The sequence below is a fragment of the Sceloporus occidentalis genome, unplaced genomic scaffold (genome assembly GCF_023333645.1).
Source record: "Sceloporus occidentalis isolate IW3139 unplaced genomic scaffold, rSceOcc1.0.p SCAF_1, whole genome shotgun sequence".
Lineage (NCBI taxonomy): Eukaryota > Metazoa > Chordata > Lepidosauria > Squamata > Phrynosomatidae > Sceloporus > Sceloporus occidentalis.
This window is the reverse complement of record NW_028316981.1, coordinates 268965464-268993174: the sequence shown is the minus strand read 5'-3', so window position 1 is coordinate 268993174 and position 27711 is coordinate 268965464.

Genomic DNA, 27711 nt, shown 5'->3' with positions numbered 1-27711 from the left:
TGTGGTCCAGAGAATGGTATGAGATATTCAACTCAAGAAATGTTTGCTGTTGGTTTTGTATATTTCCCCTGAAGAATGCTATTGAAATATTTACATAGTCAAAAACACACTGTGCTTGCTTCAAAATAAAAATAAAGACATCTATAGAGCACTTAGAGATGTATCCCTCCCCTTTTTTTAATGTGGACTCTGCTGAACAGTCATCAATATTTGTCTCTTCAGTTTTCAGAACAAGTGCTAACTTTTTACGGTCTGTTACTTTACCAAAGTCAATCTTTTATACAGAAGAATAAATAGGAGATTTTCACAGAAGGAAAGATGCTATACATATGTCCTTCCCACAGACATTTGTAATTTATGCAGTTCACTTTTACAGTACAAGTTATGACATGATAGGCTAGTAATATTTTTAAGGTACCAGGACTAATGTTAATGCCAGGCAATTGTACTGAAATGTTATTTAAAAAAGAACTTTCCAGCACGTGGCTTATTTTCCCAGACTGCACACTTGCATTTGATTTTCCTGTCTTTACTTTTTAAAAAAATTAGCACTCACAAGAAAAACGAAATCAGAGGCAGACTTTTAGACACATAAAAGAGATGTAGAAAGTATACTCTAATAAAATAAACATGGCTTTGAGATGTTTCCTTCCTTTTATTGGCAGAAGAAAGAGATGTCCTTCCTGAAGACAAGAAAGTCAACTTTTCTAGAACATCAACAAGAACTCTGTACTCCTTCCAAAGACAAACTCCACAGCAATCAACTAAATTCGGGATGTGTAGTGCAAATGTGTGACATGTTTGACAATGTCAATAATTTTACATGACTTTTTAAAACAAAGCTAGGAGAAAGATATAAAGACTTTTTAGAAGCAGTGGAAGAAGAAGAAATGAATGAAGAAAATTGTGCTACATATCATCTTGTCTTATAACTATAAATGCCAGCAGTCATAATCAAGAGTTTATTGTACAGGGCAATCTGGATGATTAGAAATTGGATTCAAGTTCATAAAAAACAGCTTGACATAAAACTCATCCCATTTCCCTACTAACATGAGGAGCCAAATTTATCCTTTATATAAGTCTTTGTGGTCCTTTGGAGCAAGAACAGAGATTCTATGGACATCTATACTTTTTTTAAAAAGATGATATACATTTATATATTTCAACAAATATATAAATATATATCATCTTTAAAATACTGAGTCTAGATGGGCAAAGAATCCCTGCTCTAGCCCCAGGTTGTGTCACACCTTTAGCACAGGTATTGAAAACAATAATTTAGATATTAGTATTTGCAGTTATTAGTGTCCTCAAATAAATGCCAAATAAACCAGTGGATATTCACCCAGCCATTACTTTAGATAAGAACAATCATGTCAGACAACACCCCTACTTAGTTTTCACACAATTTTCTTATTTATTGGTTTCAAATATTTTTCATCCTCAACCTAAGTTATGAACAAGAGGCAGAAACCTAAAATAATATATAAATATAATGCAAAAAGCAACTACTTTACAAGAACAAATTTGGGTGGGGGGGGGGATGTGTGAAAGATTTAGGAATGCATACTTGCAAAATGTTTCACTTCAGACCCCACTGTAGTGATTTGGAAAACAGGATGATTGTAGGCATACCTCAGTTAACAAAGTCACTGTGTTCATAGGCATTTATTCTTTAACAGAAAAGTTAATGTCATGGGCAGAAATAATATGGAAAGACCATAAAAAAGAAAAGCAATTCAACATGCTTCAGCAAACTTCTTATCAAAGCTAACTATATGCACCTATAAAGTGAAACAACAAAGTCAGGCAACGCTTGCATAAATCAAGAAAATTATTTGGAACTTTCTAGAAACCACTTGAAGGTTTCTTCCAAAACAAATTCAGGGATGTCTTTTTTCCCTCCAGCCTCCACTTTTCTTTTGATTTCTATTATTGTGCGCAAATGTATAGATCTGCGGGGTTTTTTAACATTCTGGATCTGCTTGCGAGGCAGGCTTATCTCTTTCTGTCTTTCAATTTTACTGTTCACACATGTACAGTAGGGGATTCTAGAGATAGTTGCTGTTTGCCCTGCCTGTTTTAAGATGCCACACACAGCTATAGAACGAATACATAAAATGAGCATACCATTTATTCCCAACTCAAGCTTTATTGCATTGTTTACTAAAAACAAGTTCTGCAACCTGACACACAAAGTGTGTATTTCTCAACTTTCTTTGCCACCCTCCCAATACCAGCAGGACAGAGAATGAGGAGAGATAAGGGGTGTTATGGTCAGGCATAACAAGACTTTATAAGAAAAGAGCTTTTTTATTAGTGGCTTTGGAGTTTATCACATGACAGACGGTCATTGTCTCGACCCTGTCCTGACTCACACTTGACTCAGCAGGGAAGCACGAGTGAGAGCGATCACGCAAGTCACTTTCACACTGCATTGGGCTAAAAAGTGCTTCAAGCACTTTTCCCTTACTGTACATGTGTGAAAAGTAAAATTGAAAGAAAGAAAGATATAAACCTTCCTCACCAGTAGATCCAAAATGTTAAAAAAGTGTTTTCAGTCATCATTTGCAGTCTTTTGTGTTAATGGCTTAACCTGTTAATACCATGATGGCTGAAAGTGCTTTTCAGCTGGATGCAGTGTGAAAGTGATTTGTGCAACCACTTTCACTGGGGGCATGGACAGGATAAGGATGGGGGAGTGATCCCATCCCTATCCCATTCCCCATGTGATAATCTCCTTTGTTAACTGAGGCCTGGTACTGACTGGTGCTATGTGCCAGCCTGGGGTTGATTTTAGGGCTCGGGAGAGCGGAATGTCCACTTGCTCCGAAGCCCTACCATGCTGTCTGGGCACCATCATGGCTCATCCCCATCTACACGGGGGCCACCATGATGATGTACACACGGCACAGCATCCAAATTACACGCGTATGTCATCGGTGCACCCGAGAGCTCCAATGACACTCCTGGCACATCCCAGAAAGAAACCTCTGGAAGCAGGTAGTTTTCATGCCTCATGAAGGTCGTGCTGTTTGGTTGCTGTGGCCTCCATCTGGGGCAGAAACGGGCAGTGTCTCACCACCCCTTTCTCCCTGTCTGTTGAGCCCCTGAGATATGCCTGTACTTTACAGGTCCTTGATTCCATCATTATCTTCCTTCAAAAATCCAAAGCTTCATATCTTCTTATGGACTATTATTGAAGATCAACAAATGGCTATTATAGGAGTAGGGAAGAGACAGCTGTGTGAAAGCATAACAATAGCATTGGAGGGAATTAAGTAAGCAGGATTTCAGAAAAGAGGGCATCTTGCCTGAGTGCTAGATGTAAGTTTTTTTAAAAAGAACCTCTGACAACTTGACATAAGATGAACTTGAATATATAGGAATGAAACAGACGGCCATGAAGGAGCAGCTTGAAGATACATCCCTGCTGAAGATACATTGGGGCCATGACAAACACACACCATGGCCCCAATCAACCATGAACCTGGCACAAATAGGAGCAGAAACAATCTGCTCCTATTTGGGCTGAGAAAGGGCCACCTTTTCCAGTCCCACCGCAGCCCCAGGGCGATTTCAAAATATTCCGGTGGCATGCAGTGTGTAAACACCACACCTCCAAAGCATCTTGAAGCTGCCTATGTTTGGGAAGCCGTAGGGCTTCTGGGTACCTTTGGAGTATGTGGCATGTAAATCCCACATTCCCAAGACAACTAGGAATTTAGGAATTAGATTCAGGTATTCATTCGGTGGATCAATATTTATGGTTGTTGGAGTGACAAACATCATAGAAGGGCCTTTAGCGAGACACATGCAATGTTTCAAAAATAGCTGATCAGTTCCTGAGAGTCCCTTCTTGGCAGGAACTCAAGTAAAAAACAATTATGTACCTTTAGAATTATGCTCATAACTGCCCCATAGCTTCTCCTTCTCTTTGTGTCATGCCCAGTCAGGTTGAGGATTCTGAGGAAGAGGAGGCTGAGTTAGAGCCTCCAGTGGGACTTCAGCCTGAAGCTGAACTTGAGTCTGAGGCTGGCCCTAGTTTGCCCCTGCCAGTTCCAGGAAAGTTTGTGGCTCCCAAGGGGGCTCAGCAGCCAAGCCTCCTGGAAACAGAGTCTGCAGGCATGGATGAGTGAGAAGGGACAGCAGCACCTACAGTACCTACCTTCAGCCATCAATGAGCAGAAAGAGAGAGTGTCTGGCATTCGAGGACGCTTTATCTAAAATGCCGAGATAATCAGGCACAGGTAGATTCCTGCAGCTTGGGATTTTAAACAGGTGCAGAATGCCTGCCTCAGTGTCAAAAATTATCTGAGCTTTCCTGCAAAAACACACTTGATCCTGACCTTCTTTGTTTCCTGGCTGGTAGCCCTGCTCCTCAGATTGCTGGTTGCCTTGTCTCACTGGACTTCTTGACCTTGGATTTGCCTACACGTCTCATCACTCTCTGAAACTTTGGACTTCGGATCTCTGACAACTCTCCTAGTTTGTGCTCTTGGACTTTCTTGCTTGCTTTGCTGGACTACATTAAGTTTTGGACATTGTTTAGAGCTGTGTGTTGCCATTAGCCTTCTTGGCCACTTTACTAGGGCACTTTGTGACCAAATCCCTGTGCAACACAAGTAAATCTTAAAGCTCTGGTGGTATATACTTACACATTGGAAATTCTGCATTATTCTTGACAGTTATTCTGAACTATTTTGGGCTATTTTGATAACTGTTTTGGTGATCATTTTGGATCATGTATAGAAGAGGTGTGCCTATACCCCAGACCAGACTTTACACTAGCCCAGTGGTTCCCAAACTTTCTCTGGCTGCAACCCCCTTGTGGATGGAAGCTCCATCCCTTCTTCTGGCTGGCAGTCTCCCTGATTGACTGGGAGGTTGGGAAGGGATGGGACTTCTGGTCATGGCTGTGCCGCATGGGACTTTAGCCTCATGTGATTGAGGCAGCAGTGGCAGCAGCAGGCCAGAGGAAGCCTTGCTGCCCTGGAGGAGGAGGAGGAGGAGGAGCAGGAGGGGGGTGAGCCTAATCAGGAGACCCCTGCAAAAGGGTTGTTTGACCCCCACAGGTTAGGAACCACTGCACTAACCTGTTGTCCTGTCGGTGAATGGAGAATTTCTTGCATTAGAGCAGAAGTTCTCAATCATTGATCCTCTAACTGTTTTGGACTTCAGCACCCATAAGTCTTTGCCAGTATGACCCATGATGAGGAAATCTGAGTGATGAAGTCAAAAACATCAGGAGGACCAGAGGTTGAGAATCATTGCATTAGAGAGTACTGGATACCTCCTTACATCATGTAAAAATTACAAACATTGTTGTAATCCAAAATTATGACAGTATAATCCCTCAGCAGGATCCTTGTCCACATATGTGCATATCTGTCTGTTTGTGTCTTTCTCATGAATATAATCTTTCTGGAACATTACTTCAAAATAATAACTATGGGATAAATAAACCAATTGTATAACCATCACTGATATTTTCCCCCTAATCTTTACAGGGAAGTCATGTTTCTCATTGTTACCAGTAAAAGTTAAGATATGCCCTAAAACTAAATAGCAACATAAATCTGTTATCAAACCTCATGCATATAAAATCTGAATCAGACCCAAAGTATTTGACTGACACAGCATGAAGCAATGTATGCAGCTGGAAATTAACAATGAGATAATTTTGTAAGATGGTGGGCTGATGGCAGAACACATGGCAAACAGTTCCAGATTATTAAGCAGTGTTTTCTGGGCATTCTTACAGTTTTGAAGTATCCTTGAGATGAAATGGTTGGACCTGGCAAATGATAAAAAGCATCCTGCATCGGCATCAGCATTGCCAATCGGAATCCTATTTATTTCTACCGATAAATTTCCAGCATGTGAACAGTAGTTACAGACACCACAGATGGGAATTTGAATGTGTTGTGATAGAACACATCGGGAGCCAGTTAAAGTAACTGCTTTGCAATCTGCAAGTTAGTCTTGTGAAAAGATCCCATGGCATTTTATGCAAGCACAGGGGGTGTCAGCCCCAGTATCCTGGACTTCTTCCAAGTTCTGTTCTATGCATCTGGAACAGTCACTTTCATTTCCATTGGATACAATATGTCTTATTTTTCATTGCATATTGCTCCTTAAAAAAAAACAACTGCAAAACATCCCAATAGCATCAAGAATAATTCCAATTCAGTAGGCAAGGAATCAGTAGCTGGAATGTCTGATTACTAAAACAAAAATAAAATAAAATGTCTACATCCCACCCTCCAAAACTTAAACTTTTGACATTAAAGATTAGTATTGGGTATTACAATTATATATTATATGTCTCCAATTAATGACATACTTATATCAGAGCCCCACTGCCAAAAGACTACAACTCATTCCTAAGCCTTGTCTATGAAAATGACTTTGTCCTAACTTATTTTTTCCATTTTTCTTTAGATTTCTATCTCCTCCACTTCTTTCCTTAAGTTTCATGAATTCATCTTCACCTTAAACCAACTCCTTGCTTAGCCATCCATCATGATTTGGTCTCTGGGCTCCTTTACATTCATCTCCTCAGCTTTCATCTATCTTGCCTCCAAGCACAGCTTAGTGAATCCCAGCTGCCCCTAATTTATTTCCTGTTCCCATTTCTTGTTTTCAGCCAGTTCAAATACACAGAGGACAAAAATCAAATATTTATTTTTATATTTATTAGTACTACAACTAATAATAATAATAATAATTTAAAATTGATAATGACCTTTCAGGCATCTCACAGGTTGTATTGCTTGTCAGCATTCTATAGGACACTACTTCCTACTACAATGCATGGTTAGAAAGTTTATCATCACTACCCCAGTCACCCCTAGTTTGTCACCAATAAAATATTTAATATAAAACACGTTGTGATACTGCAGCCCTTAAACCCCTTTCACAAGTTATTCACATGAAAGAGGAATCATGAAAGAAATGGACCAGTAGGTAGTGTTGTTGACTTTTCTCCTAATATAGTACATATTGCCTGGGCCCTTCAACAGGTGTCCATTTCCTGTAGCATATTTCACACATAGGCTTCCATCTGATAAGGATATCAGCTTGGTTGCACAAATGTCTTGATGTTCATAGTTGCTCACAAAGGGATGTTCCCCCTGCAGCCACATAAGCACAATAATGTGAATATGTCTACATATTTTATTTATAGGCAGGCTAGGGCCATTCTTGAAGATGAGACCAGTAATAGAACTGTGCTTTCCTTTACTCGATGTCTCTTTTATAGTTATGATAATATATGAAGGGGCTTTTAGTGACTCAGTGCTTTTGCCACTGAATAATATTTACAGACAAAGCTTCAAGCAGCTTCAGACAGTTGCTGAGAACACATATTGAGCAGGTGTGAATGCCCATTAATAGAAGATCAATGGTGATAACATTTTAATCAGGAGAAGCATCTCACAGCCAGCATATTAGGCATGATGAAGAATTGAATAATATGTGTTGTCAATGTGAGGTAAAAGTAAGTACATTAAGTCTATAGGTGTCAATTAATTAGATACGTGGTTCATTTTCTGTTTTTGCATTACAAAGATCCATTTATGACCTAAGTAGCCAGTAATAAAGTGAGCTGAACCTCAGACAGTGGTTTGTTGACATGATTCACAATCTGTTATTCTGAAGTGCCACTGGAACTGAATTACTTGAATTTACTTAAAATTATGTAAATTGTGGATATCAGCCAAAAGAATATCCCTTTGGAATAATATTACTACTACTACTACTAATAATAATAATAATAATAATTTTATTTCTTACCCACCTCTCCTCATGGCTCGAGATGTTTTACAACATAGTTAAAACACAATCATTACATAAAATACACATATTAAGCTGCATAAAATACACATATTAAGAGCACTACATGACATTTATATTACAATACACAGAACAATAATTAAATATAAAATTCATGTTTAAAATCCATGATTAGATAAGCCTGTCAGAAGAGATGGATCTTCAAATGTGTCTTATATTCCGACAGCTAGTTTAGCTGTCAGATTTCTGCCTGGTCATTCCACAGTCTTGGGGCGGCCATTGGGAAGGTAATGGCTGCCAGTCGGGTTCTTGCAGGCTGCAGCAACTGCCCCCCAGAGGACCGCAGTGTTTGGGGCAGATTGTACAGGAGGTGATCCTGTAGATAACCTGGATCCAAACCATATGGGTCTTTAAAGGTCAAAACCAACACTTTGTACTTTGCCCAGAAACTAATTGGCAGCCAATGGAGTATGGGTGTAATATGTTCACTCCTGGATGTTCCTATAACCAATCTAGCTGCCATATTTTGAACCAACTGAAGTTTCTGAACTTGACACAAAGGTAGCCCAATGTAAAGTACATTGCAGAAGTCCAACCTTGAGGTTACCAGCATGTGTACCACTATCTTTAGGTCCTCCAGATCTAGGAAAGGGTGCAGCTGGCGTATCAGCTAAAGCCGATAGTAAGCACTCTCAGTAACTCTTCTGAGAGTGAAGGGACAGCAACTCTCTTAAACCAAGACTATAACACCAAGGAATATTTCCTGGGACCATATTTGTAGATCGTATGCATCATTTACATAAATAATTATATATATATATATATATATATATATATATATATATATATATATCTGCTGCTTTCCAAATTCACTGCGTGCATCAGATGAAGTTGGCTATCATCTATGGAAAAACTCATGCCACCACAAATGAGTTAATCTATATTGTGCCACAGTGACTTTCATTGTTTATAGTCTGCATTTATCGTTCAGCAATCCAGCTAGGAGAACTAAGAGCATATGGCAGTGGCTGCTTTAGTTCTCAATCTTGCCTCGCTGCAGATGTGCACGGTACGACTCCAGAACAAATGGCTTTGCTGAAAATATTGCTTGAGTGTTGAGCTTTTCCTCCCATTTGCAAAAAGAAAGATGTTTCTACACAACAGATTTTTATGAGGATTTGGGACTCTTGGCTCTGGCAGGTGCAATGGCTTTTGGATAGGCAGGAAGCCTACTTCCCCCTTTGAGTTCCTGCATTATGGTGTAGAGGGGAGATTTTAATGTTTTCCTTCTTTAAGTGCTCAACAATGAATTCCTCTTTTAGCATCATTACTTCATATTTGGGAACTCGTTTGGGATTTACCAAAGATGTCTTAAGAGAGCAACTGCTGTTGTGAAGATTCATACACATCTCAGCAACAGCCAGTAGGGAATGTTCCTGCAGGTTCCAAAACTCATCAAAAACTTCTGTGTTTCGTTTACCTCAATCAATTGTCCTTTGAAAGGAAGAATACATAAATGAGGTTATATTGGAACCTCCTTTGGCAGGTAAAAATGGAACTTGCACATTAGTTTTGGGGACCAAAATATATAAACAGTATGCTTGCAGGTTAAAAATTAACAAAGCACAATCAAAGTCAATGGATTGTCAGTATTCAACATCTATAGAGAACTGATCATCTTAGCTTTAGATTTCTTTTTAAAAGAAACACTATTTGAACACCTGAACGAAAGAATAGCAAGATGGAAGATTCTTTTTATCTGGCAGTGTTTTAAGTTTCCATTATTACAAGGAACATCTGTTGTAAAGTTATTGTAATGAAATAAAATTCATGAAAAGTGTGATTTCATTTTCTTTGCTTGTATCATAGGTTTCTTTTTTGTTGTTGTTATAGATGCAGATAGACATATGTATGCATGTGCTCTCTCTCACACATATACACATGGGGGGAGAGGGAGGGAGGAGGAGAAAGAGAGAGTTCATTTGATTCTCCTAAAGCATAGGGGCTGGGATGTTTTTTGCATATTGGTTTTATTACATTTTGTAATAATGGTTTTTACACATTGGGTAATAGACACAGCACTCCAGGTAATATCATGGAGGTTCATCAAACATTTGCATGAGTATGTATCACTATTTAAGCCCACTCTATCTGGACCATACCCCTTCTGTCAGTGCCTGCCGACTCTCCCTCTAGGAGGAAGTAAAAATTCACCTATTTGAGAATAATTAGTTTGTACCTTTTTGCCCAGCAGACAGATTCATGAGGATTGTAAAATTTGTTTGTTCTGGGTGTTTTGCCTGCTTTACATTACTATCCATATGTGAGCGGGGCAGGCGTGGCTGGCTGCATCCTGGGTCTCTAGCTTAGGAAACTGACTCCTCGTGAGTAACAAACTTGCACAGGCGAGGGTGCTTGCAACAGAAACTTTAATAATGCCCAGTCAACACAACTTGCAACTTAGTCTCAAGCTCTTCTCACAAACATAAACTTTCAACCACCACCGGTCAAGCCCCTGGGGAGTCCCACCTCACAGCCCCTCTGCCCCTTCAACTGGATCCTTGTGGCTTGCCGCCGACCTTCGGCGTTCCCTTCGGTACTTCCCCAGCGGCTCCCTCTTGGCCTTCTCTATTTCCTTCGGTTTTGGGCTTTGTTCCCAACACTCGCCCTTCGGGTCCCACTACTCGCCTTCCAGGCTACCTCTTTCCTGCTGCCTCCAGTCTCCTTCTCCAGGGTAAACAAAGTCTCTTTCCAGTCTGGGGTCTCTTAGTTGGTCCTCCTCGTGCAGCCCCAGTTGCTACACCCCGTGTCTCCCTTGAAGGGAAACAGGTATAGCCTTTCTTCGAGGGCTGTGGGTTACCTGGGCTGTCCCTTCCCCGACCGCCACTCCACGACCCCCTCTTCCGCATCTCCCCTCCTCTGTACGCCTCTCCTCCTGACTACTTATAACCCCCTGGGGCCACACCTCTTCTTCTGGCTCCTCCCCCGACTCCTCCTCCTTCTCCTGTGCCACCTGACCCTCTTCACCCCTCCCAACTCCCTCAGCTGCCCCTGCTTTACTACATAACTCTCCCCCTAAGAGAGTTGTAGGGTGGGAAGGGGTCCAGGTGGCCTGTCGAGAGAAAAAAATCAGCGTTAGCATGCAGTAAACCCTGCCTGTGTTGAATTGTAAAGGCATAGGGCTGTAACGACATATACCATCTAGTTATCTGCGGATTAGTGTCTTTCATAGAGGCTAACCATGTCAATGGCGCATGGCCCGTTATCAGCACAAATGATGACCCCCACAAATAATAACGCAACTCTGTAATGACCCATTTAATAGCCAGCGCCTCTCTCTCTATAGCTGCATACTTCTGCTCTGCGGGTTTCAGCTTTTTACTAAGGAACAATATGGGATGTTCACCATCCTCCCAAACCTGTGAGAGTACAGCTCCTAGGCCCACCTCCGAAGCATCCGTTTGAAGGATGAAAGGTTTAGAGAAATCAGGTGCTCTCAGAACAGGGAAGCTGTATAAATATGACTTCAGCCTCTCAAAGGCTTCTTGTTCTTCCCGTCCCCACCTGACCCTTCATGGCTGTCCTTTTTTAGTTAAATTGGTTAAGGGGCAGGCCACTTGAGCAAAGTGTGGGATGAATCTCCTATAGTATCCAGCCAGCCCTAAAAATTGGCCTGCCTGCTTCTTTGTCTGTGGAATTCCCCAATCCTGCAGCTTCACTACCTTGTCTGCCAAAGGTCTTATTATCCCCTGTCCTACTGCATGCCCCAGGTATTTTACCTCCTTACAGGCAATGGCACATTTCTTGGGGTTAGCTGTTAAACCTGCCTTCCTTAAGGCGCTCAGAACTTTACTCAAGTGTTCTAGATGCTCCTCCCAGGAGTCACTAAAGATGATTATGTCGTCTATGTAAGCAGCAGCACAAAAGGCCAAATCCCTTAAAATTACATCCATCAGCCTTTGAAAGGTGGCAGCTGCTCCATGTAATCCAAAGGGCATGCGGGTAAACTGAAACATACCCTGCGGGGTAGCAAAGGCCGTTTTCTCTTTATCTTCTGGCCATAATTTAATTTGCCAGTACTCTTTCGTCAGGTCGATGGAAGACAGATATTTGGCTTGGCCCAGTCACTCTAGTAAATTAATGGCCCTGGCATGGGGTAGGCATCGAATTTGGACACATTGTTTACCTGCCTAAAGTCCACGCAAAATCTTACTGACCCATCAGGTTTAGGAACCATAACCGGCAAGCTGCGCCAAGGGCCCCTGGAAGGTTCAATTATCCCTAATTCCAGCATGGCCGTGACCTCCTTGTTGATCAATTCTTGCACCCTCCAGGGCCACGGTCGTATCGGCATCCGAACTATTGTTCGGGGCTCCGTATGTATAGTGTGTTGGATAACCCCTGTGCAACCCGGCCTGCCACTAAACACATCCCCAAACTGCCTCTGTAAAGCCCTCACCTGTTCCTGCTGGTGTTCACTCAAAGGAGACAGGATAGGTACTTCGCCCGTTCCTAGGCAATCCTCCACCATTGGCCCTATTAACCACTCCTCTTCCTCGGAGGCCTCCTCTACCTCTCCGTATAGAGCCTCCCGATCCCTCCAGGCCTTTAGGAGATTAATGTGGAAAATTCATTTCTTAGGGGGGTCTCCCTCCATTTGTAATTCATAATCCACTTGACCCACCCACTTGACCACTTCATAGGGCCCTTGCCACCTAGCAAACAATTTAGCCTTCTGGGCCGGGAGCAACACCAACACCCTCTGACCCACCTGTAACTCGCGTTCTTTTACTCGGCTGTCAAAAAGTCGCTTTTGTTCTTCTTGGGCCTTAGCTAGATTGTCTCGGGCCACTTGCCCAATCTCCCTGAGCTGCTGGCGCATTTGCAATACAAACTGCAGCTCTGATCTGAAAGCCGGTTCCTCCTCCTCCCAGCCTTCTTTTACTATGTCTAATATACCCCTAGGCTTTCGCCCATAGACCAACTCAAAAGGGGAAAACCCCAGTGAGGACTGAGGTACCTCCCGAAAGGCAAACAATAGGGGCTCTATTAGCTGCAGCCACTTCCGGGGATGTTCCTCCACGAATTTTTTCAACATCCCTTTGAGGGTTCTATTAAATCTTTCGACCAATCCATTGGCCTGCGGGTGGTACACTGACGTCTTAAAGGGTTTGACTCTTAACATTTCCCACATCCGTTTTAGGGTCTGGCTCATAAAGTTGGTGCCTTGATCGGTCAAAATTTCCCGGGGGAACCCTACTCTTGAGAAGAGCTTCACCAGTTCTTGTGCTATCCTCGGGGCATGTGTGGTCCGCAAGGGAATGGCTTCCGGATACCGGGTCGCACAGTCTACTACCACCAGGAGGTAGCGATAGCCCCCAGCTGCCTGCTCTAAAGGGCCCACAATATCCAAGGAGATTCAGGCAAACGGCTCTTCTATAATGGGTAAGGGAACCAGCTTTCCTCCTGGGGGCCCTTTTGGTTGAAAGAGCTGACATTGTGGTCATGAGTTGCAGAAGGCTCTTACTTCTGCAAACACGCCTGGCCAAAAGAACCGTTGAGTCACCCTCTGCAGGGTCTTTTCAGTGCCAAGATGCCCTGACAAGGGTATCTCATGAGCCAAGCATAATACCTCTAAGCGTAAAGCCTTGGGAACCACTAATTGGTCCTCAGGATCCACTGGTCCTGTTATCGGAGGAATCCGATATAACAAATCCACTTTTAACTCGAATCGCAGCCGCGTTCCTTGCCCCCCTTGTCCTGCCTGTCTCAGGGCCTCCCTCAATGTGGAGTCATCCTGTTGCCATGCTACCACCTGACTCCTCCTAACCCCAGCCAAGTCTAATACTACGGCGTCCATCACCTCGGCCGCCAACCCCTCGGTTTCTTGTAGCAAACGCCTCCACTCAGGCCAGTCCCGTCCCAGCAAGGCCTCTCTCTTTAGCAAAGGCACCACCCCCACTTTCAACCGTCGGGATCGTCCTTCCACTTCTACCGAGGCCCATACTGCGTTATAGGCTTTGAGATTCCCATGAATACATCTCATGGCTACTTTACTAGCCACTGGGGCCCCAGGCGCTTCTCTCACTAATGTTTGGCTGCACCCCGAATCCACCAGAGCCACTAGCTCCCTCCCGTCAACCTTCATTAGCACCTCCCTCCCCGACGACCCCTTTTTACTCACCTGAATGGCGTCCCTGGTGTTGGCCCAAGAGCACTCCAACACCGGGCAGTCCTTTCGAATGTGCCCTTCCCCACCACAAGCGTAACATACCACAGGCTTGCGGGCTCCTTCCTTGGGCCCCACCTCTGGCCCTGGTCTCACTCCTTTTACCTCAGCTTTTGGCGGGGCGGGCTCCTCCCTGGCCCTCGGACCACCAGAGACGGGTCTTCCCAGAGCACGCCCACTCCCCACTGGACTCCGTCCCCCACGGATGGGAATACCTTCAGGGCCTCTGCGAAGTCTGGCCCCTTCATTCTCCTTTTGCACAACTGAATGCTTCCATCAGGCCTACTGCCGCCTCTAGGTCTTTGGGTCGATGGCACCGCACCCAATTCTGGGCCTGACAAGGCAAACCTCCCACAAATTGCTCTACCAATACGAGCTCTGCTACCTCTGCGGCCGTTCTCTCCCTCGGTTTTAACCACCTCAGCCCGCTAGCCCGTATCTTCTGGCCCAAGGTGCGGGGATGCATCCCCACTTTCCAATGTAGATCCCTGAGTCACATCCTATAAGTCTCTTCTGAGATATTCAAGGTCTGCAGGATGGTCGCCTTTACCTTATCATAGTCCCGGGCATCCTCTAAAGCCATGGTATCTACGGCCTCTTGAGCAGGGCCCGTCAGGCAAGGTGTCAAAATTAAGGCCCACTGCTCCTGAGGCCACTGAGCTTCCATGGCTACTCATTCGAATGTGTTTAGGAATGCCTCCACATCATCCTGTGGGCCCATTTTCATTAACTTCAGCGGGTTCAACCCTACAGTCCAGGTTAGTCCACAGTCTTCCGCTGCTTGCACTCGTGGTGACCTCCATAACTCTGCCAATTTAGAGACTAACTGCGCTTGGGCTGCTTGTTGGGTCGAGCAGACTTGCTCCAGAACCCTCATTTGCTGGGCAGAGACATGTTGCATTAACAGTTTCTGTTACTCTCCGAACCAGTCAAATAGCTGTTCTTGGGTAGGCCATGGCCCTGCCCTAGGGGCGTTGCCCGCATTCTCCACCAATGTGGGCGGGGCAGGTGTGGCCGGCTGCATCCTGGGTCTCTAGCTTAGGAAACTGACTTCTCGTGAGTAACAAACTTGCACAGGCGAGGGTGCTTGCAACAGAAACTTTAATAATGCCCAGTCAACACAACTTGCAACTTAGTCCCAAGCTCTTCTCACAAACATAAACTTTCAACCACCACCGGTAAGGCCCCTGGGGAGTCCCACCTCACAGCCCCTCTGCCCCTTCAGCTGGATCCTTGTGGCTTGCCGCCGACCTTCGGCGTTCCCTTCGGTACTTCCCCAGCGGCTCCCTCTTGGCCTTCTCTATTTCCTTCAGTTTTGGGCCTTGTTCCCAACATTCGCCCTTCGGGTCCCACCACTCGCCTTCCAGACTACCTCTTTCCTGCTGCCTCCAGTCTCCTTCTCCAGGGTGAACAAAGTCTCTTTCCAGTCTGGGGTCTCTTAGTTGGTCCTCCTCGTGTAGCCCCAGTTGCTGCACCCCATGTCTCCCTTGAAGGGAAACAGGTATAGCCTTTCGTCGAGGGCTGTGGGTTACCTGGGCTGTCCCTTCCCCGACCGCCACTCCACGACCCCCTCCTCCGCATGCCTCTCCTCCTGACTACTTATAACCTCCTGGGGCCACACCTCTTCTTCTGGCTCCTCCCCCGACTCCTCCTCCTTCTCCTGTGCCACCTGACCCTCTTCACCCCTCCCAACTCCCTCAGCTGCCCCTGCTTTACTACACCATAATGGATAGTTTTCAGCAGTTTATACCTGTAGTGACTCTAGAAAATAGGAAGAGATCAGGTGCAAATCCATTGCTGGAGATTGGTATGTATTTACTCCCTAGTTCTGATGGCTCTCCCTTTGTCTTGCATAAACTATTTCAAGAGAAATACCATACAGATTTCAGAAGCAAAAGCGTGAAGTACAGCAATAAAAACCTCCATCTCCTGACATTATTTATCAGTCAGGATGAGCCCTGACTTATCATGAGACTCCCATTACATTTTTTTGCCCAGCAGAAATAGTATAGTCACAATCAGTGACTTTTTTTACAAGACCTACTGATGTTTAAGTCAATGAATCTAATAGGATAGTAAATGAAAATCTTGTTTTGATTGCTCAGTTTGCTCCCTTATTAGTATACTGATGATCTATAAATATTTTACAGCATAAACCTGTTACAAAGACACTACCTGGAGTTTACTGCATGCTGCACGATTAAAGTACTATAAGATAAATGACATCTGATTTATGGCCAACAGTTACTCTCTAAACTTTGTTTTTAGCTTCCCATCGATCTGAAATAATTCTCCAGTTGTGGTGGGGTTTGCCATTTAATTTTTCTTTAGAGATTTTCTTGTGTGCTTTAAAAAGAAAGAAAGAAAGAAAGAAAGAAAGAAAGAAAAGGCATATTTTCTCTCTTTCTATGGCACTTTATCTAAATTAAGAGTTCCTCAGAGTCTCCTTATTTGGGGTTTTTTAAACAGAGGCTGGATGGCCATCTGTTGGGAATGTTTTGTCCATGTGTTTCTGCATGGCAAGGGGTTGGACTGTATGGCCCTTGTGGTCTCCTCCAAATCTATGATTCTATGATTCATACTTTTCAACACTGCAAAGATATCATTGTTCATTCAGAGCTTGGGAAAGTTATATTCTTTTATTATGCCATCCAGAAGACTCCAGCCAGCATGTTGTTATTGTTGTCAATTGCCATTCAATTGACTTCAACGTATGATGATTCTATGAATGAGAGACCTCCAAGTCACCCTATCAACACTTTTGCTCAGGTCTTGCACATGCAGGACCATCACTGCCTTGACTGAGTCCATCCATTTGTAATGCAGTCTTCCTCTTTTCCTACTGCCTTCTACTTGACCAAGCATTGTTATCTTTTCTAGGGAGTCACGTCTTCTCACCTCTAAAAGACAACAATCTCAATTTAGTCATTATGGCTTCTAGGGAGGGTTCAGGCTTGATTTGTTGTAGGATCCATTTATTTTCCCTTTTAAAAGTCCACAATATCTCTAGAACCCTTCTCCAGTGCCGAAGTTCAAATTAGATTTTCTTCCTAGAAGCTTTCTTTACTGCTCAGCTTTCACAGACATACAGTGTGCCCACATCATATGTGGGTGCAGTATATGTGGCTTTCAGCATGATCTGGAAAGAGCAATGGCACATGGGCACACCCGCCTCGGGCATGAGCCCCATTCATTTAAATGGGGCTTGAGCATACACGTTTTTTCCCTTAAGCGCGGGGGGGGGGGTCCGGAACGGATCCCCCACATAAGGGAAGGGACCACTGTACAAAGAAATGGAAAATACAAATGCATGAACAAGTCTAACTTTAGCATTCAGTTATATATCTTGATGCTTTGGGATCTTTTCTAGTTCCTTCATAGCTGCTCTTCAAAGTCCTAGACTTCTGATTTCTTGACTTCAGTTTCCATTCTGATTAATAATTGAGTCAAGGTCTTCATAATCTACTATGTCTTCACAATCTGCTTTAAAGTGATGTAGCTCATATGTGGTCACTATTTTTGTTTTCTCAATTTTCAACTGTAATCCTGCCTTTGTACTTTATTCCTTGACTTTCTTCAATAATTCCATGCCCTTGCTATTTTCAGATAGTAGTATGGTATCATCTGCATATTGTAAATTGTTGATGTTCCTTCCTTCAGTTTTCACATCTCCTGTCTCTGAATCTAATCCTGGTTTGCAAATGATACATTCAATATAAAATTTAGATAAGATGATAAAATGAAGACTTGCCTGACCCCCTTGTTTGCCCCCCACTTTTACTTGAATAATGTATTTTTGATCAACTGTTGCCCTCAATAGATCTCCTGTTTCATTTCTTGAGCCTAGGCCAAATTATCCTACAATCTTTGATTCTACTCTGTTTCCTATTTTTGCATTCTGATCATGTAGGATTAACAAGAAGTCCTGTTTTGGCATGTGATCAGTTCCCTCCTGGACTTCAGCATAGGAACTTTCCATTTTTTCTTCTTCTGCCACTGTATTTAGAGAATAAACTTGGATTAAGCTTGTATTGATAGGTTTTTCCTGACATGATTTGGTCAGACTTTGCTTTGACTGCATTTGCTACAGCTGTCCTCATATACATGCCACCCCATTTCTTCTTAAATTTTTATTTTCTGAGTAAAACACTGTATAATTATCAGGCTTGAAATGTCTCATTCTAGTCCACTTTAGCTTGCTCACCCAATGTACTGCAATGTTTTATACATTACTTTTCATGTTAGACCATGTCTACTTTCTCCTGATTCATGCTTCTTACATTCCATATAATATGTGTGGTGCTACTTGGATTTTCCTTTCACCAGTCAGCACATCAACAGCTGAACCGCTTTTCAGCTTCAGTTCAGTTGCATTATTAGCCACAAGACTAATTGTAGTTGTCTACTCCTTGAACCTAGTATCTCATTGAGTACTTTCTGCCCTGACAGTTTGATCTTTTGGCACTGACTCTTGTCTCATTTTGGATTATCTCATTACTGGAATTTCATGGTAAAATATATTCAAAATCAGTTTACTGTGCCTCCTTCTGTACAATACTAACAAGTGTTAGCTATGGTGCCACTGCTATTGTCTCTGAGAGATCCTCCATCAGTGCTGCCCCAAACTACTGCAGCTGCCCAGTAGCTGTTTGGTACATTTAGTCTGGCTCCTTCATAATAGCCTGTTTGACATGGGAGATCCTACTAGTAGCACTGCTACCATCACAATAGCCTTTCACTTCACAAGAGCACACTACCCTACTGCTGCAGAAAGGTAGTGCCATGGTGAGCTTTACTTTTGAATAAACTTGCACCAGCTGAAATGGCTTGTACTACTTCACCCAGCCCTCTCTGTAGAAAAGATTATCTAACTTCCATATTACCCAGGAAAAATCCCTCTTATAGTAACTGCTGAAACTGACCTGAGTTTTGATAAATGGGAGTCCCTCCATTTATAAGGTCTTCTCCCCAGCTAACAAAGGGTTAACTGTACTGTACTGATGGGGTACTAGATTGTATGACGACAATTAAATCACTGGTGGTATGAGGAGAACCATCCAATCAAATGGCTGTTGGGGGAAGTACTTTCTGGAGGCTGCTGAGGAGAAGTTAGATGAGAGAAGGCCTGAGGATAAGAAGAAGGCCCGAAGGAGAGCAAGGCCTCAGTCTATGGGCCTGTCTTTTAATCAGGGAGTAAAGTTCGGGCGTATGGAGATTATCACACTGAAGGTAAGGACAGGAGTAAAGAGGATTTCTCCTATCCTTAACCTGTCCTGTTTGTAAGATCAGGGCAAAGATTATCACACCCCATTTGCTTTACCCATCTTTCTCCTTTTGGTGAAGTGTAATGGACCTGACATTCAGTACAGTTGGCTCTTGCCTTATGCGGGGGATCCGTTCCGCCTCCCGCCCCCCCCCATAAGGGCGAATTCTGCTTATGCTCAAGCACCATTAGAAACAATGGGGCTTGTGTGTGGCAGCACAATGGCGCAGTGGTGCCACGGGGGGGGGGGCGGCACGGGCACGCGCACCCATTCATTTGAATGGGACGTGCCGTCCCGCACGCTTCCCATGGCTTGAGCACATACGCTCAAGAGCGCGTAAAGTGCGCCCACGTATAATGTGGGCGCACTGTATTAATGGGAGTTTGCATTAATATCAAATGACAGGTCTATTACACTTTATCAATGGGAGAAGAACGGGAGAAGAGTGCAGGGTGTGATAATCTTTGCCCCGTGTGAATGGGATGGGATAAGGATGGGAACAATCCACTTCGCTCCTATCCTTACCCTCAGTGTGATAATCTCCTATGTTTACTGTTATGATTATAAGTTTGTTACTGGTACTTTAAGTTTATGGCTGGAGGACCAGTTGCCCTCCATGTTGTTTTGATATTTTGTGTTCTTTACAATAAACCTATTCCTTAAGTACTGTCTCTTTACACTCCTTTTCATGGCCTTAGTTCGGATAGTACCTCACTGGTTGTCAATTACCAGTAGCAGTCCTAGCAGTGTCTCAATGCATTGCTGGAGGTAATTGGTTAGTAATTGGGTTGTGGCAGCAAGTTGTTTTGGGGATTAAAGGTGGTCTCAAGGGGTTCCATCCAGCTCAGCAGGAGTGGAGTGGGCCCATAGAGAACCTTCCCATGGTGGCCATGGATTCCTCTGCTTCTGTCTTACTCCCGGGAGAGAATTTAAGACAGGGTAGTAAGCAGAGAAGGCTTTCACACAAGTGCTTCCTGAGCAGTGGGCTGGTCAGAGTCTAAGGGGCTGTACATACAGCCCCAAAGAGGCAGTCTCCAGCTGCTCCTTTCCTAGCTGGATCGGATCAGTGGCAAACTCATGCCATGGTCAGAATCTGGACTTTCCAGTGCACAGTAAGAAGCTGCAAAAAGTGGCTCCTTTTTGTGCCCTGGAAAGGACATGATAGCCATGGTGACGCAGGTATGTGGGGTTTCTTCAGTGCTGTGTCATATGGACGCAGTGCCGGAGGGATGCAGTGATGCTGCACACCGTGTGGAGTGGCATGCGGCACCACAGCACCCTGGGGGCACAGTCGAGGCATGCACTGTGAGGATGCTACGTCCCGACTCTGCCCCCATGCCAGTCCAAAATGCCGGTCTGTATAGGGTCCAAGCTAGGAGAGCTTGTTTTGAGACTGAGTTAGTGTAATATTCCACAATAATACATTAAATGGGAAGATTAAATCTAAATGTTCTGCTGTTAGTAATAAAAATGTTGTACTGTTTACATAAGAATCTCCTATCCAGAAAAGCCTCAATAAAACATATATCCAGGGATGGGGAGAAGATAAATAAATGAACCCCCTTCTCTTTTACTAATGCTGAGAACACCAAAGGCTTTCTTTTATTCTCATAGTGACACATTTTCAAAGCAATAAGAAGCAACTCCCAGTTCTTACACATTAACCATTGTGGAATATATTCCAGTACATCGATGCTAATTGCACCTTCTAATATTCCAGGGGATTTCTATCTAGGTAATATGAACACTTGATTTAGGTCTTGGAATTTAAAGACTTAGAAGTTATTCTCTCACATGAAGAAACAGGGATGAAATAATTACTACATTCTTCTTATCTCTCTTACTAAATTAACCCTTCACTGTGGGAATCTAAGTGAAAATTAAGTGCTCTCATTTCATGAGCACTCCATCTTCATCAGCCCCAGATTTACATTTTAATACAAGTGTAATTGCAGGCTAATTTTGTTGAAGTGGTGTACTACTTAGAATAGCAAAATAACAGTAATATAAGTGTCGGAGAAAAGCTTTGAGAGGATGTGACTCCCCCCCCCCCAAAAAAAAAAAAAACATGAATAGGAACCCACAAGAAGAACAACAGCCTTTGGGTGGCAGATGTTACCCTCTTCCAATACCTAAAGCTACATTTTCTTATTTTGGTATGACAAAAGGGTCATTCAGCCCATATTGGAAATCTGTAAGTTATATGAATAGCAATTCTCTACTCCCACATTCCTCCCTAAAGTGAAACATTTATTTCTTTCATGGCTGTATTAAAATAAGCAAGGGAAGCTAAGCAAGCCCGATGATGATGATGATGATGATGATGATGATGATGATGATGATGATGATGATGATGATTTATAACACCCTTTCCACCAAAGGACAGTACATCAGAACATATACAATGAAGAGTGAACAATAAAACACCACAGTATAAAATAGTAAAATACTAAAATAATATACTAATATGCTAAAACAAAACAAACAAAATCCTCCTCAGTCACTGCCCATCTCAGTCACTTTAGGCAACTTAATCCAGTGAATCAAAGAGGAAGGTCTTCAACCCTTTACAAAAGTGGATCAGATCCTCTAGCCAGAGGTGCAAAGGAAGGGTGTTCAGCAAATGCAAGGCCAGATCCTGAAAGGATTGCAGTATTGACAGAATCATACACATTGATGGAACTGCCAATAATCCTTTGTCTGCAGATCTTAAACAATATTATAAAGTGTCTATTAAAAAAATGATACTTGTAACAAGTTACTACATGGGTGTCAATAGCATAACAACTGTCCTTTTTAAAAAAGCAGTAACTGGAAACACTCATAATGATTATTTTTCACCTTTTCCTAATTAATTTTTGGATTTAAAAGTTTTTCGTTTGAGTTTTCTGGTGCATTTTTTCTTTTTTACAAAATAGACAATTTTGTTGCATTTTCAGATGGACATTATTTCCAAAAAAAGAACTGCAACATAACTAAAAGGTAACATATAATGGAACAAGTAATGGAATGAGTTACTAAACATTTTCCTCATCTTGTTAAGGTAATGAGTTATGTAGGAAAAATGGTTTGCAATTACTTTAAAATTATTTTATGAGCTCTGATACTGTGCTGCTAGTTTTAAATAGCAATTTTCCAAGCTCTGATTTGGACAGGATATGCCCGCCTCTACACAATCTGTTTCAAGCTATCCTCATAGACATAACACCTTAATGATGTCAGTGTCTTTGGCTTACCTGAGTCCATGCTTGAAGATAGGACCATTATGCCTCAGTCACATGTGGAAGGATCATAAAATCATTGAGTTGGAAAGAATACCAAATATTTTCCAGTTGAATCTCCTACAAATACAGGAAAGACACTACTACAGCATCTTTTACATTTTACTTTCCTTTATCTCCTGAAAAATCTCTAAAATCACTTAACTTTTCAAGGCAGTTTTTTTCTCAGTTTATACCATTAGACTGGTACTCATTGCCACCCCCAGTTTGATGTCATATGCTCATCTCATGAGTATCCCCTCTCCTCTGTCCAAGTCATTTACAAAGATATTTAACAACACTGGGACCTAACTAAAGCAAACCTATTGAATCCATTGTTGAATGTCAAGTAAACACACACAAAATTCCCACTGCTTCAAATGGTTTACTCTGGTTGGGATTAACAATATGATTCAGGTCAATATATTTACTAGGAAATGTTGGTGGATGGGGGAGGTCTGCAAACCCAGAACCTTGATTGTTTGACAATTTAAAAATTTCAAGAAAAAATTAACTATAGTTTTTTTGTGGGGGTTTTCGGGCTATGTGGCCATGTTCTAGAAGAGTTTATTCCTGACATTTTGCCAGCATCTGTGGCTGGCATCTTCATTCTCTGAACATGGCCATGAAAGCCTTTGGCTTCACATTAAAAAATTAACTTATTTTTTCTCTATTTATTAAAATTGTATTGACTGAAATATGATGCAGTACTTATGGATGGCAAATAAAACTCAGGGGTAAAAGGGACAGGGAGGAAGGAGTGGCCAAAAGCCGCTCCCGGTCTGATCATGTCGTGGCCTAAAGAAACCTGCTGCCACATTCCCAAATGGACTGTGGCAATGAGTGGAAAAGATCCACTCCTTTTGAGCTGGTTTTCGGCTTCCTTAGCTGCCCCAGGGTTGCACCAGGTTGCCTTTCTAGTGCTCCAGGAGTGTGTTTCATCTAAATGCCAGGTCCCCAGAGTGGCAAGAAGCCACCCTCATCTGCCCATCTGTTTCAGCCCAAGTTTTCATTTATGATCTATATTATTCCTCTTACTGTAAGCCCCACTAAAGTCAGATTACTTATTCCTAGGTTAATGTGTATATACTAGATTTCTAGTCTTTTATTTTATTGAATCTAATTAATTAGTACCATAAGACAATTGTATTTGGAAAAGTTCATTTGTATATGAAATAGAATTAGTGCAGCTTTTGTGGTAAAAAGGCTTGGCTTAAAACAAATCCTTGATTGAAGATGCCATACTTTTTGTTCTTTTCCATATATTAAAATTCCTTTTTAAAGGGGGGATATCTATCTATCTATCTATCTATCTATCTATCTATCTATCTATCTATCTATATGAGAACTTTTAACAAGGAGAGTGCTGAAGCTTCCCGATTTCTATATAGACTTTGTTCATTTTGATTGATAATCTTGGGCTAGTCTTTGCTCTTTGGGGAATACAGTTGGACTTTCCTCCATTATGCCCAGCTACCTATGCTATTCATTCTCTTTTATCATTATGCCCAGCTACCTATGCTATTCATTCTCTTTTATATATATATATATATATATATATATGTATCACCCAACCAAGTACATAACAGAAGAAACAAAAATGTGTTAAAGAAAACATGAATTATAATAAAACCAAAAATGTAACCCACTTCATTAAAACATAATTCATTCTTATGATCTTAAAATATCTTCATAATTTAAAGCATAACACCCTTAAATGTACAAATAAATTCATGTCTGGCAGATGTGTTAATAAGCCCACATAATGAAAAGCAGGCCTTGCAAAATAAATAAATAAATAAAAGTCCTACAATGGTAAAAGGAACACTCAGATGAGCAAAGTAAATTAGTGAAAATCTTGAAAATGTCTTAAATCTGAACGGGATGCTATGGAGCAGCAGGTGAACAGGCTGACTTTCTATACAATGCACAGAGCAATCACAGTTCAGTAAGAAGCATCTGTCAGCCTGTCTGTGAAAGAAAAATTTTCATAATAATTCCCGCCTCCCCCCCGAGACAATTGCTCAAAATGTGAGTTGTTCAACATAAAAGTTAGGTATGTTGCCTGGGGCTGTGAACCTTCACGCACATACTTGGGCACACGTCTGACCAATTTCAGTTGGACACACTTCTGAGTAAAATATGTAAAGGATTGTGCTATAAGGCACTCACAGGGCAGGTTTGATATTTCAGAGAGATACATGAAGGGCTTCCAAAAATGACCTATCACAGGCCTATCTTTCACCCAGAGATGGAAAACACCCATTTAAAATGTGTGAGGACAACTTGTGGGTTTGTAGTTGCTGCTGTACAGTAAAAGCCATAATCTCTCAGTATTGGCTGTGTTTCTCTAGTCTGATGGAAGTGGAAGCCAACAGCATTTAGAGGGCCAGAATTTGACTGTTCTGTATGTAAAGCTACCCAAGCAATGAGAGGAAATGTCTGCCCCCACATTCCTGCCATCTTCATCATCTTTTATGGAGATAGAACTGGAATCTTGCTTCCTGTACCAGCAAGAGAAGGAGTTGGGCAGAGGGAACAGTGAAGAAGAGAAGTGAGAGGTATGGCACTTGGATTCTTTGTCAATTCATCTCTTTGGTCTGCCCCAGAAAAAAAATTTTTATTAGATTGCAACTCCATCTCACAGCAAGTGTGGCAACTGCTGGGTAAGACAGTGGTATTTTTCATCCAAAAATAACACTTCTAAGTCATGGTCTGCCCTGAATCCATTACCAATCAATTTCATTTCATTGTCATGTTATATCATATCCATTATTCCATGGCTGTGTTTCAGAGAGGCATATGTTTGGCCGTTATTAGAAAAAGGAATGGATCTCCTTGTGTTTAGCTGGGCAAAATAAGCATTTCTTTTTATTATCATGTAATGCAAAGTAGAAACAGAAATTTGTATCTGAAAAATCCTAGTGCTTACACAGTGACAGATTCCTGTGAATTGAGTCCTTTGAGTCAGAAAAGCACTGAGACATCATAGATATCATCACCTTCAGTGTTTTTCCTATGTCTGTGTAAAGATTCTCTGTGTGCCTCTCCTTGTCCTGCCTGAGCTAGATGGGACCTATTGAGATCACCTTTCTTCTGGCACCACCCATTGATTAGAATCTTCCCTCTTTAGCAACACAACAGAATGTTGCTGGGATTCCACTGGCACTTCCCTTGCCAACCCTAAGGAAGAGCTAGGCCAAGTCTAGGGATGTGAAAAAGGAGTGTGAGAGAGACAGAATGCTTTGGGGAGAAAAAGTGTTTTATTCTAAGTAGGGAATTTCTGTAGGAAAGTAATATCTTACATGAAGGACATCTTTCCTTCAGGCACAGATTAAGAACTACAAGTTACACACAGTTTAGAACATTTCAGCCAATTTAGGAAAAAGAATAAAAAAACTTGACACACCTAGTTAATATACTCTACTAATTCTACTTAAAGATCACATGGGATTTGTAGTCCTTCCTGATCAAGGAGTAGATGGGAGCCTGGAATTGCTTGTCCAGCCTCAACCAGTTACTCAGTGGGACCAGAGCATCCATCCCCCAGCCCCCCTTTGTTAGTGCTCACCTCATGGTCTGATTAGAGAAAGTCAGAGATTTAGGCGATTATCGCATCTGCAAATCCTGCCAGGATAGACATGGGATTAACAAATCAAAACCAGGTGTTATCACACTCAGCCAAGGCTGGGTGAGCACAACCCAACTGCAGCCTGGACCCCAGCAGAACTTATCTAGCTGGTTTTCAAAAACCAGAGCTTGCCATTTTTGAAAAGCTGCTGGGTAAGTGCAGCTGGAGTCCAGGCTGCAGATGGGTTGCATTCACCCAGCATCAGCTGTGTGTGATAACACGCAGTTTTCAATTTTCAATCATGTGTTTATCCTGGCAGGATTTGTAGGTATGATAATCTCCAAAGACCCTCATGGTGCTTCAGGCTTTTTTTTTAATAACCTCTGATCAAAAGCATCTTGAAGGCTCATGTGTCTGCACAACTAACTATCTCATTGGCAATTGCTATCTCATCACTTGTGGTGCTGAACCTCATTAAAATGTAACTGTATCTCCTCCCACATTTAACCCTTTGTAATTTGGAGAGAAGGCTTTGATCATGGGAAGGACTCCCATTTACCACAGTCTGTTTTTATCTGTGTTGTATGGCAGGAAGATTCACCACTTACTGGCTCCAGTCATGTGTACACATGTTGATGAATATTAGCAGTACAGATATTTTCAAGGGTGAAAATTATAATGTATATGAAGGCAGCTCTGTGTTTCCTCTTTGTTCAGTAAAACTAGTCTTCTATTATTCTTTTTTGTTTTGTTATGTCTTTTAAAAAAAGGACCCTGGGAATATTACAATTTTGTGTTACACCTATAACCAGTCCAGAGTGACACTGGCAGAGGATCACTCAGAGACAAAGGCAGTGGGACTATAGCTAATACTCGACAGTACAAAGCGGCACAGTAAACTTTTTTGAATATCTTTTATCACAAATGTTCTATGATAAGAGAATTCAAACCATAACAGGTAAGATAAAACTCTCAGCGTGAATGACACTGAACAAGCTGCTTGAGTATAGTAGAAGATACCTATGAGTAACACTGTGGATAATGACACAACTGGACTGAACTTAAGTTGAAAGAACATTCAGCTTTATCAATAACAGGCTACTCATATTAAACGCAAACCTCTTCTGCTGGTAGAACTGCAACTCTGCTCAAAGGATTATTCTGCTGGCTGATCCCAAAGATCTGTTGGCAATGCTATTTCCTGGCAGAACTATTTGCTCACTAAGATCATTTCACAGAAAAGCCAAAAAGAGGGACAGAGAAGGAACAAAGTGAGGGAGAAGCTGAATCATACCAGAACCAAATCTCTACCAACTCAGAAAGTTAGGCCAGGGTGGGATAGTTCAAAGTAGAATTCAACATCCCTAGGCTGAGAGGCTTCCTCTGGGTCCAAGTTAGCTCATCTAGCCTTTGATTATATTCATCAGTATACCCTTTCCCGTCACCACTCCCTTCTCCTTCTGTGTCATGTCTTTTTAGATTGTAAGCCTGAGGGCAGGGAACCGTCTAACTAAAAAGATTGCATATACAGCGCTGTGTAAATTTACAGTGCTTCATAAATAAAGGTTAATAATAATAATAATAATA